General features: G+C 45.2%; 1 protein-coding gene across 3 annotated transcripts in view; it reads right to left on the bottom strand.

Moving 5' to 3' along the window:
• Window positions 1–14,598, bottom strand: part of LOC136871767 (uncharacterized) — a 60,555-nt gene extending 45,957 nt beyond the window's left edge. For 2 of the 3 annotated variants that reach the window (XM_067145335.2, XM_067145336.2), the window contains exon 1: window positions 14,507–14,598. The gene's annotated coding sequence lies outside the window, so the exon portion shown is untranslated. The remainder of the gene's footprint in view (window positions 1–14,506) is intronic. The other variant, XM_067145334.2, reaches the window with a different exon arrangement.
• Between the last annotated feature and the right edge of the window lie 1,138 nt (window positions 14,599–15,736).

Genomic DNA, 15,736 nt, shown 5'->3' with positions numbered 1-15,736 from the left:
GAATGCCAGGAGGACATATTATTATTATTATTATTATTATTATTATTATTTTTCATTTTTTCTCTATATTTAGTGCTCTGTACACGCTATGGGGTACATGCTTTTGCGAGTGACTGGAGGAAGGGAATCTTAGTGCTCATTGCCTCAGTCATCCCGTATTATGCATCGTCCAACATCGGACCCCGGGCAGTACCTGCTATGACCAGGTGGGTATTAACTTGGTTGCTTGGTTCGGCTACAGAGACCCCTGATCGGAGTGGGTGGCATTCGGGGAGGAGTTTTCGGGCATGGCTTCCAAACGAAGTCGCCCCTCTTTAACTTTTGCTTCCCTGAGAGGTTCAACTCCCTGGGAACATGCGCAGCGTGAAGGAATGGGATCCAGCTTCCTTAGGTTTCTGGTCGCTACCAGAACCGATGGGCATGTTTTTAAGCTGGTGAAGTCGATCCTTTTTAGTAGACACATCGAAGGCGTCTACGGTGAACTGGAGGACGTCAGGAAAATGCGCAACGGTAGTTTGCTTATGAAGACTCGTACAGCACTGCAAGCTGATCAGTTGCCTAAGTGCGAGCACTTTGGCGAAATCCCCGTCAAAGTGGAGGAGCATAAGTCCTTGAATCTGGTTCGCGGAGTCATCTTTCACCGCGACTTTATTTTGAACACTGACGACGAGTTGATGGAAAACATGAAGAACCGTGGCGTGACACACGTCCGGCGCATTACGCGCAAGGTCAACGGTGAAGACGTTGCCACTGGTGCCTTCATTGTCTCTTTCAAGTTGTCTGTCTTACCAGAGAAAGTCAAGGTAACAACTTATCGTTGCGATGTGAGGCCGTTCATGCCGCCTCCTATGCGATGCTATCAATGCCAGCGATTCGGACATATGGTCTATCGCTGTTCGAATCAGGCTGTATGTGGTACATGAGGACGAGTAGCTCACGGTGCGGAGGAGTGCACAACTCCATACAAGTGCACTAACTGCTCCGGTTTTCATTCTCCTCGGGATCAGAACTGTCCGACATATCTGAGTGAGAAGAAGATCCAGGAGATCAAGACCCTGGATGGTCTTTACTACTAGGAAGCGTGCCGTAATTTTAATTCCACGAATACACCTGCCCGTCCACTAGACTACAGCATGATAGCTCAGAGTCTTCCAGGCTCGTCTTTTTCAACATCGTCACCTGTGCTGATCGCTGCGCCCAAGGCGATTGTTGCTGCTCCCAGCAACGTTGCAAAGAGTAAAAGCTCGAAGGGGGGGACCACCCCACCTTCGACCAACGAGAAGTCTGTGCCGGCTGGCAGTTCCCAGGCGGCACAGCAGGAGGGGAAGGCTAAGTTTTCCCCAAGTAAGAGGTCGGCGAAAGCCGTGCCCCAGCCGGTGGAGGCGGCATCGTCGACCAGGGCTGGGAAACCACCTCCCAGTCCGTCTAAACCAGAAAGGAAGAAGGCGGCGAGGAAGAGCGCCCTTGCTGAGCGCTCTCGCACATCCCCTCCGAAGGAGAAATCATGTCCCCCCAACTGGGGGGTATGAGTCTGCGCCGGGAGGTACTCCTGTTCCCAAACCTGCGCGCTCTCCTCGTAGGAGACCTGCTCGCCCCCGAAAAACGTCGAAGTTCTGGACGGCATCCCCGCCGTCTGTTGATGACGGGATGCATGTCGCGCTGTCCTCTACATCTACGGATGTAGACGTTGATAGTGTTTAGTGTAGCGAGGATTTTGTCGCTCATAACCTAACACTCCTTTTATAGTCCACACTATAGCATTGTTACAGTGGAATTGTAACGGTTATGACAGGCATCTTGCTGAGTTACGTCAGCTAATTAGTGAGTACGCAGCGAGTATAGTCTGTGTTCAGGAGACCAACTTCAGACTTGGTCATCATACGGTCTTGAGTAATTTCAGACTATACTCGACAGAACGATATTATGCCCACCGGTTGTCTGGTGGCGTGGGCAATTTTGTTAGTTCTGAAACTTACAGCGAAGAGGTTCCTCTAAGGACCCCACTGGAAGCAATTGCGGTGCGGTTTCCTCTGCCTGTCATAGCAACAGTGTGTAACGTTTATTTTCCACCAGGTCACGCTCTTAACATAACTGATGTCACTAATCTTATAGATCAGCTTCCACCTCCCTTCCTCTTGTTGGGCGATTTTAACGCCCATCACCCCATCTGGGGCTCTGAGACGCCTTGCCCCCGGAGAAGAGAGCTGGAAACATTAGTAACAGAGCTGGATTTAAGTATTTTGAACACAGGGGCACCAACACACTTCAGTGTACGTTACGACACACATTCTCGCATAGACATAAGTCTATGCAGCCGAAAGTTGTTTCCGCTGATTCGGTGGAATACATATGATGATCTCTGTGACAGTGACCATTTTCCCATCATTCTTACTTTGATGAAACATAAATCCGTCGAGGCTCCCCCTCGATGGATTCTTAAACATGCGAATTGGCCAAAGTACACATCACTAGCTGTTTTTAACGATGATATCATTCGGACCGTCGGCGAGGAAATAACTTACATCACCCAAGTTATTCTTGCTGCTGCTGAGGAGTCCATTCCATCCTTCTCGGGTCCCCTTCATCGAAAACTCGTTCCTTGGTGGATCGATACAATAGCAGCAGCTCTCAGAGAACGCCGTCGAGCTCATAAACGTTACCGTAGACAGCCTACTGTGGTCAACTTGGTAAAATTTAAACAACTCCGCGCTAAGAGACGCGAGTCCTTATTCGCCAAAGTCAGAAAGCTTCTTGGGAGAGATATGTGTCGTCTATGTTGTTGCATACTCCATCATGTCAAGTGTGGACTAAACTTCGACGTATTTCGGGTATCCAAGGATCATCATATGTACCGGGAATTTCCATTGCAGGCAACATCTTCACTGAACCACTCTCGATTGCTAACCATCTAGCTAGCCATTTAGCGGATGTGTCTGGTTTCGGGAATTACCATCGTGATTTCCTCGCTCTGAAGCGGGAGGCAGAACGTCATCACCTCAGTTTTGCCACTCATACTTCAGAGGACTATAACGTGCCCTTTACGGAGTGGGAACTAAGCAGCGCATTAGCGTTTTGCAAGGACACTTCTCCTGGACCAGACAACATCCATAACCAGATGTTGAAGGACCTTAGTGAGGACAGTCTTCTATATTTCCTTCGTGTATTCATCAGAATCTGGATGGAGAGTGATTTTCCGTCTCAGTGGCGAGAGGGTATCATCATTCCTGTCCTCAGCCTGACAAAGATTCTAAGTATGCAGGAAGTTACGGACCTATTTGTTTTACAAGCTTCCTGCGTAGCTATTTGAGAGGATGGTAAATCGCCGACTTGTGGGGGTGTCTGGGGAAACAAGGACTCTTGTCCGAGTACCAATGTGGTTTTCGAGCCGCTCGATCCACCACTGACCACTTGGTTCGCCTGGAGAGCTCTATCCAGGATGCGTTTCTCCGCAAACAGCACTTGGTAGCTGTTTTCTTGGACTTGGAGAAGGCCTACGACACCACGTGGCGATATGGTATCCTTTCAGTCCTGCATCATTGGAGATTCAGATGTCACTTGCTGGTATTTATTGCGAATTTTTTGTCCCTCCGTCTATTCCGTGTGCGAGTAGGGAGGACATACACCACGTTCAAGAAAATGGAGTCCCACAGGGATCAGTCCTTAGTGTCACTCTGTTCGCGATTGCCATAAACGTTATTGTCGCTGCTGCTGGTCCAGCAGTAATACCGTCCCTATATGTGGACAATTTTGCTCTGCACTATAGCTTGTGCAGTATGGCAGTCGCAGAGCGACAATTACAGCAAGTTATTCGGAGGGTGGAGCAGTGGACCTTAGAACATGGCTTTCGGTTTTCTGCCGCAAAGACCTCAGTTGTCCACTTCTGTCGTCAACGTACTCTGCATGTCGTTCTGCCAGTTGTTGACACTTACCGATTTCTTGGGCTCCTTTTTGACAGTAAATTATCGTGGGAGCCACATGTGCGGCAGTTAAAAGTGCAATGCATTAAGAAGCTTAATATCATGAAGTTTCTTAGCAGCACTTCTTGGGGGGCTGACCGCACTGTGCTCCTACGATTCTATAGGGCACATATTTTATCTCGGCTAGACTACGGTCGTGCAGCATATGGCTCAGCAAGACCAAGCAGTCTTCTGAAGCTAAACAGCATCCACCACGGTGCGGTTAGGTTGGCGACGGGAGCTTTTCGTACAAGCGCCATTGCCAGCACTCGCTGAGTCTTGTGTGCCGCCTTTACATCTGAGGCGCCAGCAAATGCTTTTTTCGTATGCTGCAAATTTGCGACAGATGCCACTTCATCCAAGCTATCCTTGCGTGTTCAACAATGGCAACCGTTTGCTGTACGGTGCTCGTCCTCGAGCGACGCGGCCGGTTGGGATACGCTTGGATAGCAGTTCCGAATTGTTTGACGTACCTTCGGTTCCTTGCCTTGTCAGACAATCAAGTGGGTCACCTCCGTGGGTCATACGACGACCTGAATAATCCTGGATCTGCATACTGGCCCAAAGGAAAACACGGATCCTTCGATTAATCGGAGGCTCTTCCGGTCCGTTGTTGGCCGCTATCCAGGTTCAGTCGTCGTCTACACATGATGGTTCAAGGACAGATACGAAGGTGGGCTGTGCGTTCGTTGTCGATAATGATAGGCTCCTTTTTGCTATTCCGGAAACCTATAGTGTGTACACTGCAGAGCTCTATGCTATCTGTAGAGCTCTGCGGTACGCACTGTACAATGAGCGCCGACACTTTCTGGTGTGTACTGACTCCTTCAGTTCGTTCCAGTCTATTGATACCTGTTTCCCTCGGCACCCTCTGGTGCAGCGGATCCAGGACCTGCTTACCGGGTGTTCGGATGCCGGCACCAGAATCACGTTTCTGTGGCTGCCAAGCCACATGGACATAGAGGGAAACGAGTTAGCAGATCAGGCTGTCAAGGAGGCAGTTACTCTGCCCCCGTTGCCTTTCAAGGTTCCAGCAAGTGATATTCGCTCTCAGCTGAGACATCTGCTTATGTCCCATTGGGAGATGGAGTGGCAGGCCACTCCACTTCCCAATAAGCTGAGAGCGATTAAAGGAACAACGAAGGTATGGAGGACTTCCCTTCGGGCTTCGCGGAGGGAAGCCGTGGTATTATGTCGTCTTCGGATATGCCACGGTATCTTGACTCATTCGCATCTTTTGAAAGGAGAACCCCCTCCGGTGTGTACCTGCGGCGACCATATTACCGGGGTACACATCCTTACGGAGTGTGTGTACCTGGTCGATCTGCTCTGTAGTACAATCTCCCTTATCTTGCGATATGACGATCAGTCAGCAGACCTCGTCATCCGCTTTATGAGGGATAGCGGTCTGTTTTATCGTGTGTGATGATGTCCTTTGTCCTAGTGTTTTTTGTGTCAGTTGCGCTTTTATCCCATTGACTTCATTTTAGTTTGTGTTGCGCATTTTAATGTGTTATTTTAACGTCTAACGTACTACTGTACTACTGGGCAATGCCTTCTTCCTTGGTTTTCCTGTATTTTCTCTTATTTTATTAGAAAATAAGGCATTGCGATTTAGATCTACTGGATGTTTTAATCTCACCCTCATTTTTCTTCATCACAATTTTTTTAACGCCAGTCAGTGGATGCTTTTTAAAATTTTAACTTCATATCTCATGTCGTTCATTTTGTTCCATTAGGGGCCGATGACCTTCGATGTTAGGCCCCTTAAAACAACAAGCATCATCATTATCATCATCAACCATTCCTCTTATTGGGAGATTTTAACGCCCATCACCCGATATTTGGCTCGGAAACGCCTTGATCCATGGGAAGGGAGTTGTACAAGTTTGTGAGAGATCTGGATTGATGTATTTTGAACAAAGGTGAACTCACTCATTTCAGCGTGCATAGACTCTCGCATAGACCTTAGTGTATACAGCCGAGCGTTGGTTCCCCTGCTTCAGTGGAATGCACACGCTGATCTCTGTGACAGTGACAATTTCCCTATTATTCGTACTTTGTTAAAACCCAAATCTGTCGATGCCCGTCTTCGATGGATTCTTAAACGTGCTGATTGGCCAAAGTTCACAACACTAGCTGTCTTCACCGACGCAACCAGCCGGAGTGTAGATGGCGATGTAACTTACAAAACACAAGTTTTTCTTGTTGCTGCTGAGGAGTCCATTCCATCGCTTTTCAGGGACTTCGTGCCGAAAACTCGTCCCTTGGTGGTACAAAAAAATCGCAGCAGCTATAAAAGAAAGCCGTCATCCTCATAAACGTTATCATAGCCAGCCTACTGTGGCCAACTTGGTAACATTTAAAAAACTCCGCGCTAAGGCGCGAGTTTTTATTCGACAGAGTAAGAAAACTTCGTGGGAGAGGTATGTGTCATCTATGACGTCACCTACACCGTCATCTCAAGGGTTGACTAAACTTCGACGTATTTTGTGTATACAAGGATCATCTTGTACCGGTAGGCAATATCGTCACAGATTCACCTTCTGTTTCTAATCACCTAGCCAGTCATTTCGCGGGTATGACCGGTTTCGGGAATTACCATCGTGATATCTTAGCTCTGAGGTGAGAGGCAGAACGTCATCAACTTAGTTTTGCCACTCAAGCTTCAGAGGTCTATAACGTGCCGTTTATGGAGTGGGAACTCCGCAGCGCCTTGGCTCTTTACAAGGACACGGCTCCCGGACCAGATATATTTCATAACCAGATGTTGAAACACCTTAGAGAGAGTCTATTATATCTCCTTCGTGTTTCAACCAAATGTGGGTAGAGGGTGAGTATCCGTCCAAGTTGCGAGAGGGCATAGTCATTTCTGTCCTCGAGCCTGACAAAAATCCTAAGTATGCTGGAAGTTGCAGACCTATTTGTCTTACAAACTGTTTATGTAAGCTATTTGAGATTATGGTGACATTTTCCGAGTAGCAATGTTGTTTTCGAGCCGCTCGCTCGACCACTGACCAATTGGTACGCCCGGAGAGTTATATCCAGGACGCTTTTCTCGGAAAACAGCATTTGATGGCTGTTTTCTTCGACTTAGGAAAGGCCTATGACACCACATGGCGATTCGGTAACCTTTCAGTCCTGCATCAATGGAATATCCGAGGTAGGTTGCCGGTTCTTATTGCGATTCTTTTCCCTCCGTCTATTTCGTGTCCGAGTAGGAAGGGCATATTCCCAATACCACGTTCAGGAAAATGGAGTCCCACCGGGATCGGTTCTCAGTGTCACTCTGTTCGCGATTGCCATAAAGAGTATTGTAGCTGTAGTTGGTTCAGCAATCATACCGTCGTCGCGATATGTAGACGATTTTGCTCTGCATTAGAGCTCACAAAATATGGCCATCGCTGAGCGACAATTACAGCAAGCAATTAGGAGAGTAGAACAGTGGACCTTAGAACATGGCTTTCAGTTCTCAAATGCAAAGACCTCTGTTGTACACTTCTACCGAAAGCGCACTCTTCACTCCCATCCTGACCCTTATTTAGGGAATGTCTCTTTTCCTTTAGCTGATACCGATTTCTTGGGCTTCTTTTCGATAGAAAATGCGCTAAGAAGCTCAATATTTTGAAGTTTCTTAGCTGCACCACTTGGGGTGGGGAAGCAGACCGTACGGTGCTCCTACGATTCTATTGGGCACATATTTTATCCCGGTTAGACTACGGCAGTGCAGCGTATGGATCAGCAAGGTAACGCGTCCTTGTGAAGCTGAATAGCATCCACCACAGCGGAGTTAGGTTGCCGACAGGAGCTTTTAGTACAAGCCCCATTGCTACCCTGCTCGCTGAATCTGGTGTGCCGCCTTTACACCCGGGGCGCCAGTAGATACTTCTGCCCTACACTGCAAATTTGCGACAATTGCCACTTCACCCAAGCTATCCGTGCGTATTCCTCAATGGAAACCGTCGGCTGTACGCAGGTTATTCTCGAGTACGCGACCTATTGGAATACGCTTGGATAGCAGTCATAGATTGTTTGATGTACCTTCCGTTCGTTGTCTTGCTAGACGACCAAAGAGGGTACCTCTGTGGATAATACGACGACCTGAAGTAATCCTGGATCTGCACACCGGCCCGAAAGAAAACACGGAATCATCGATTTATCGGAGGCTCTCTCCGTCCGTTGATGGTCGGTATCCAGATTGAGTAGTTGGTTACACGGATGGTTCGAGGGCAGAAACGAAAGTAGGCTGTGCGTTCATTGTCGACAATAACGGGTTTCTTTTTCCTCTCCCTGCAGCCTGTAGTGCGTAGGCCTACACGGCAGATCTTTATGCTATCTTCAAAGCTCGGCGGTATGCGTTGTCGAATGTGCACCGGCACCTTCTGTTGTGTACGGACTCCTGGATCTCACTAAAATATGTTGATGTATGCTTCCCTTGGCACCCTCTGTTGCAGCGGATCCAAGACTGCTGGCCGGGTGTTGGGGTACTAGCCCCAGTATCACATTTATGTGGCTTCCAAGTCACATGTGTGTAGAGGCAAATGAGTTAGCTGATAAGGCTGCCAAGGAGGCTTATACATTTCCCCCGTTCCTTACATGCAGTGATATTCGCTCTCTGCTGAGACATTTAGTTATGTCCCAGTGGGAGCTGGAGTGGCAAATAAGCCGAGAGCGATAAAAGGAACAACAAAAGTATGGAGAACTTCCCTTCGGGATTCTCGGAGGGTAGCAGTGGTATTATGCCGTTTTCGGACCGGCCACGTATAGCAACGCACTCCTATTTACTGGAGGGAGAACCCCGGTGCATACTTTCGGCGGCCATCTTACCGTGGTACACATCCTTATGGAGTTCGTGGACCTGGCCGATCTGAGCCGTAGTCTAAAACTCCCGAGGAACGTCTCCCTCATTCTACGAGATGACGAGCAATCAGCTGACCTCGTCATCCGTTTTTATCTGGGATAGTGGGTTGTTTTATTGTATATAACCGTGCATTTCTTATGTCTTTATATTATTGTTTACTGCGTTCTATTATGCTGACTCTGGTTTAGTCAGAGTTTGTGTGTTTTAATGTGTTTTTAATATTTGAGTAATATATATTACTGCATTCCAAGACAGTGCCTTATTCTACCGTAATCTATTTTTTCTATCATTTTCTCAGAAAATCGGGCATTGCGAATTAGATCCACTGATTATTTTAAACTCGTAATCATTGTTCATCTTTTGTTTAAAATTCTAGCCAGTGGATGTGTTTAAAAGTTTTAATTACCATGTCATTTCGTTTCAACTCGTACCATTTGGAGCCGATGACCTAGATGTTAGATCCCTTTAAACAACAATCAACACCATCATCGTCGTTATCATCATCATCACCTACTGTCGGTCTTGGAGAGCACTCGTTATGAGGGCAGTTCATCTTTCTTACTGCCTGTTACACTGGAGTTGGTGATTTTCGATTGTAATAACAGGCCACTTTGCCTAATGCCAGTCACATTCTTGTAAGGCATTATACAAATACTGCTGTGGGAGGTCCTTATTCGCAATCTTTTTGATTGGATTTTGCTGATCTAACGTTGTCACACTGAAATGCGCGGTGGGATTCATTTTCGGCAAGGGCATGTTGTGTAAAACAAAGTTGGGAACAGAATGATTGTTTCTCCAATTTGCTTTACGTCGCATCTACACAGTTAGGTGTTACGGGGACGATGGGATAGGAAAGGGCTAGGAGTGGGAAGGAAGTGGCCGTTGTCTTATTTAATAAGGTACAGGCCCACCATTTCCCTGGTGTGAAAATGGGAAACCACGGAAAACTATCTTCAGGGCTGTCGACTGTGGGTTTCGACCCCACTATCTCCCAAATGAAAGTTCACATTTCACGCCCCTAACCGCATGGCCAACTCGCTTGGAATGAAAATATACTCTACTCCGAAAACCGTAAAAGTAGTTAGCGGGACGTATAAACCAGTGACAATTATTAAGATATACTCTTTCAGCAATTTCTTTCTCTTCGAAGGGTTTTAACTTCGCCGCCTTGGAAAGTGCTGTGTTTTATTATGAAATCACATCGAGTGTTGTACAATACATCGTGTAATAATAAAGTACCGAGCTCGATAGCTGCAGTCGCTTAAGTGCGGCCAGTATCCAGTACCCCACTGTCGGCAGCTCTGTAGATGGTTTTCCGTGGTTTCCCATTTTCACACCAGGCAAATGCTGAGGCCGTACCTTAATTAAGGCCACGGCTGATTCCTTCCCACTCCTAGCCCTTTCCTGTCCCAACGTTGCTATAAGACCTATCTATGTCGGTGCGATGTAAAGCAAATAGTACAAAGAAAGTAACAATAAAGTAGGCTAAACTTTCACGACACATTCCTCACACGTAGAAGAATAAAATGAGGTGCCTAGTATCAAACATGGACAAAAGCCATTTTGTTAATTTTTCGGTAGAGCCACATTTTCGTTTCTCTATGTTAAACCCCCGTTATATGTGTGAAAATTTTTGTGTGTCATATTTCCAGCCCTATGAACAAGAAAATCATGGTCGACACTTAGGAATTTCAGTCTAAGTCAATGTAAAACACGTTTAAATATGACGAAGTCCATTTCTGAAACCGAGATTGGCTTTTGTCCATTTTTGATACAAACATCCATGTAATTGTCCACTTTTGAAACGAACTATCCCAATATTTGGAAAAAAAGTTGCAGGATGACACGAACGTAAACTTCCATTTTAATAGAAATGTAATTAAAATATGAAAGAAATAACGCTAGTCTTATACTTTGTTGACATTTTTAACATTCATTTCAGATCTTGCTTCACTGTACTTCTGGGCAAATAACCTCTGGTTCATCACAGGGGTCTTCAAAACAATCACATTCATAAATAATCACTAACAGCTTGTTCATTTTCACTACCACGAACCTGCTACGCAGGCGTAGCAGGGGGAGAGGTGATACTCTCACGTGGCGCGTCCCAGGTGGCGGATAGGGGGGTCCTAACCGGCTTGCCGGCGGACTTGAGGGAAATAAAATACCTCTCGCGGACCCAACACACACCCCTTGTGGGTGGGGGAGGCTGACGAATAATACACCCACGGTATCCCCTGCCTGTCGTGAGAGGCGTCTAAAAGGGGCGACCAAGGGATGATTGAATTGGAACCATGAAACTACTTTTGATTCGTACCATCACGCGGGAAACACCATAGGTTGCCTGTACTTGCGAGTTGTACCACTATGTTCGGTACGAAATGGGTTTGTGTTTAGTAGTAGTCATGAGCGTGGCCTGGGGGTTTCCAGTACCCGTGCGTCGTACCCATGTGAGCACCACCGCGGGTCTGGGCGTAGCCTGTGAGTTGTACCACTATATGAGCGACACCGTGGGTCTGCGTTGCCTTTGATTAGTATCCACTCTGTGAGGAACACCACGGGGCCAGTGGGACCGGCATCCGTGTCTAGTACACCTAGGTGAGAAAACTCATTGGTTTGCGTTGGCTATGAGTGGCGCCATTGTGTGAGAAACACCATAGGTCTGCGTTACCTGTACTAAGTACAATACTTGTGAGTAGTACCGTCTTGTGTGGAACACCGTGAGTTTCGCTACTTTTGATTAGTACCCCAACATGCCAATACCATGGTTCTACTTTACTCGCGACATGTACCATTCTGTGGGGCCTTAGACACGGATTTTGCACCCCTTTCGTCATCAAGCATCATCGTGCTTTATGAGTGGTCTCTTGGTCAATAATCAATTATGTATGATCTTTGAGTCTGATCCACTGTATTTTGGTTGTTTGTTTCCTTTCTTTTTTGTTTTTTTGTTGGGTTCATGTCCATCCATTCATTCTTCATGTCGACATTATTATTATTTTTTTTTTGGTCAGTGGATGAATTTGACATTTTTGTTCTTTCATTTCGTACCATTAGGGGCCGATGACCTCGATGTTAGGCCCCTTTAAACAACAAGCATCATCATCATCATCATCATCATTGTCACTACAAATGTTCTTATTGATGACTTCGATATACCACTTAAGAGAGGCATTAATTTCCTATCTTTTCCAAAGTACTTTCCTAGTAACATGTCAACATCTTTAAGTTTCTGTGGGTTTACATTCATGCCAATATCAGATGTAAAGTATTCATTAACATTAGACTTACCTGTCATGCTTTCGTGATCTTATGCTCAATACCTGCCTACCTCACCTTTAACTACAACATTGCCTCTTTTCGTGCTCCTGAGTACAATTCTTTTACACTGTGAAATTTTGAAATACAGTTGACTAGCAGATTTCAGATAAATCTGTGCTTGTTCTTTCCAATTCAGTGGTTCCAAGGTTTGTCCAATCACTTTCACTGTGCTTACTTTTTGAACACCTCAAGATATTCATCAGGACTTACTATGGTCGTCATCTCATTACGGTCTTTCTCAATGAGTCCAAAAATCCTATCTGGAGGCAAATATGAGTGTCCAGTAACTGGAAATACCAGTTTTAATTTGTCAACAGAGGATGGTGCATACGTTGTAAGCCACTTTGCACACATCGCCAAAATATTACTGTTTTTGTTTTGGCCGGCGCAGCCATCAGCAATCAACTTGACTGAAGTGAAGCCTTGTAAATCATTAGATCGTAACTCATTGACAACGGCTGATGCTATTTCGTTTGATGATTTCGTTCCCTCATTCTCCAGCCACGTATAAACAGACACATTGTCAGGGCGCAGTTTGCTTTGAGATGTGCCTATTACAACAGACAGATTGTAACAGTAGAGTTGTCTAGAATAATACGCCAACTGATCACTTAATTTTGGCAAAACGAGGTTCTTTTGGCAATCATAGGACATTAAAAAACAGTCCTCCTCTTTTTTCCTTAAGATGTCGATAAAAATTATCTGGTTGCCATGACAGTTTGATGTCACTTGGAGCAATATGATTGGCTGAAACGTTCATGTCCGTTTTTGATACAAACTACGTCTGGAGGTGTCCGATTATGAAAGAAACTGCATATTTCTATGTTAAAAATTACGTACAAATATTCGCTTATGAAAGACACGGACCACTAATTCAGAAAGAGCATTAAAAATGCTATAAGGATCAATCCTTAACTCAATTTTGATATAGGTGGCGCATGTCCATGTTTGATATTAGGCACCTCAAATATGTTTTATGAACATTGGTTCGAAAACGCTTTATTTCCATGCTAGAACTCATTTTCTACAACTACACGTAGTTATTTGTTGAACTCTGCTATTTTTCTTCATTGTATGTTGTCCAAATCTGTAATTTTTAGCTTATCTTTGATTTTATTACGTGTATTATCTGTAAATTAATTATGTGGTTAAGTGTTAGAGAGGGCCACGAGCCCTGAATTCGCCACTGCTAAAGTAAATAAATAAATAAATAAATAAATGAAGAAAGAAAGAAATAGATTGAACATGGTAAGCACACACGAACAGAACGTATGGGCATAGCACATGAAACTCTTCCTTCAAAGTGCCCTCCGTTAGCATTGATGCTGTACAAGCATCACCCCAGCCACCAGGTGCGCATAGTAAATCTTGAAATATGTTAAGGTCGAATTAAGACGAATGAAAAGCGGTTGTTAGAATGTGTAAATGGCTATTTGGACCCATAAATCCTCTATTGCGATAAATACCTATTTGTATACAACGACCCCTTAGTCTCGTTACCTGAAACAGGGATAAATGCCTATTTAAGTGCCGAGAAATTTTAACGTTTATATTTTACTTCATTTTACTTTTTTCCTTCAATATAACTCGTGGATCGGCGGAAAGTAGGCTGATCATATCCTGTGGTGGTGGTGGTGGTGGTGGTGGTGATAGTTGATTTAAGAGTAATTACGCCTCGGTAACCATCCTCTACTAATTCTAATCAGAAGGAAAATGGAAGGAGTCCGATATTTCGAAAAATATAGGTATCGGTAAAAGAAAAACAAGGGCCACGAAGGGTGTGAAAATGAAAGACTCCCGAAGCCTCAGCGACCTAATACCGTCGGGGTTAGAAAAGAACAACAGTTGACCAAGTGAGGTCTGATAGGATAGACGAAAGAAAGGAGCCTGGCACAAGTAAGGCGAAACCATGCTCCCAATATGGAAGCCCTGGATCCTCTTTTTGTCGCCTCTTACGACAGGCAAGGTGTAGCGTGGATGTTTATTTTACCACCGGCACGCACAGCGGGGTAGAGGGTTGTAAAAAAAAAAAAAAAAAAAAAAAAAAACACTACAATTTCTTCACATGCTATACGATACATATAGCATCGTTACAATATTTCAGTCAAAAATCTGTTTAAAACTTAACAGGAATGGTATCTGTTGTACAGTACGTATGTGGTACGTAACACTCAGTTAACACCTGGTATCTTGAAGAGCCTTTCAACAAAGTTTTGCTATATTTCCTTTAAGACAGACTTATTTACACTCCCATTTTCCTAAAAAAATGCAAACATTGTACTACAAAAATTTCATATCTGTCTGCAGGATTGGACATCATTTCCCTACATAAGGACATAACGAAATGAACTTTGAAGAAGGCACTTACCGCAGAAGCACGACGATTCCGAAACTATCTCTAAGGTTTATAATGACGATCTGTGTCATTCTCTCGCGATAAGTTATGCAACTCGGAGCTTATCGAAAGAGGAAAAAAACCTAGATTAGAAGAAGCTACTTCAGAGGAATACCGTGAGATAAAAATGGGAGGAATCTGTTGTAAATCACAAAAGTATGTTGACATTTCCTAATTAAAGTGCAAGGAAAAACTAGGTTAAAACCTAAGAATCCATGCCATAGTAATGCCACACAGATCACAATTTTCAGTTGCAGTCCTTTTTAATGAAATAACAATAATTTAGCCTGGCGCAAGCGATATTTTCCGCAGAGCGCAACATGCTGAACGGGTAGAATAAAGGCCCTCACATACAGAGGGATGCGTATCACTGCTCATCGATTGGGCCTCCCACACCGTAGTACTCGACACGTAAAGCCACGACCGGAATTAGGATTTTTGGGATTGTTGCCAAGGAGGACAAGCTTAAATTTGCCGCCCGTTCTTTCAACCCCCCCCCCCCCAAAATCAACAGTTTTATAACAGAATTAGAGTGGGGTCTCATCCTCAAACAATCCGAACTTCAGCAATGGCACTGTGTTTTTTCTGCTGCTGAATATGTATCCCCAGTCTGGTAGAGGTCATCTCATGCCAGACAGGTAGATACAGCTCAATGAATTCTGCTGGTTGATTCCAGGTTGCTTAAAGCCCACTCCCACCGATAAACTGTATTACCTGGCTGGAATAGCGCCACCCTGTATACGTAAAAAAGTAGCTGCCAAGAGGGTCAGGGTTAAAGTGGAACAGAACAGAGCAGCGCCCACGCGCTGCATGGACATAGTCCTCCTCAGCAACGGCTGAGATCCCGGTAGAGCTTCTTGATGGCATCTGAGGTGCTTACGGTCTCACCAGAGAAGGCAAGGCTGGAGCTGTGGAAGAAGAGGACCCCTCACATCCACGGATGGATGCCAGCAGCTGAGAAGTTACCACCTGGACATAATGAAAGTTGGCTGGTGTGGAAGTCCCTGAACAGGCTGCGATCAGGAGTGGAAAGATCCAGGGATAACTTAAAGAAATGGAGGTTCAGTACAAATGATAATAATAATAATGTTATTTGTTTTACGTCCCACTAACTACTTTTTAAGGTCTTCGGAGACGCCGAGGTGCCGGAATTTAGTCCCGCAGGAGTTCTTTTACGTGCCAGTAAATCTACCGACACGGGGC

This window comes from Anabrus simplex, chromosome 4 (assembly GCF_040414725.1).
Source record: "Anabrus simplex isolate iqAnaSimp1 chromosome 4, ASM4041472v1, whole genome shotgun sequence".
Taxonomy (NCBI): Eukaryota; Metazoa; Arthropoda; class Insecta; order Orthoptera; family Tettigoniidae; genus Anabrus; species Anabrus simplex.
The sequence above is the reverse complement of the archived record's forward strand: the minus strand, read 5'-3'. Positions and strand labels throughout refer to the sequence as shown.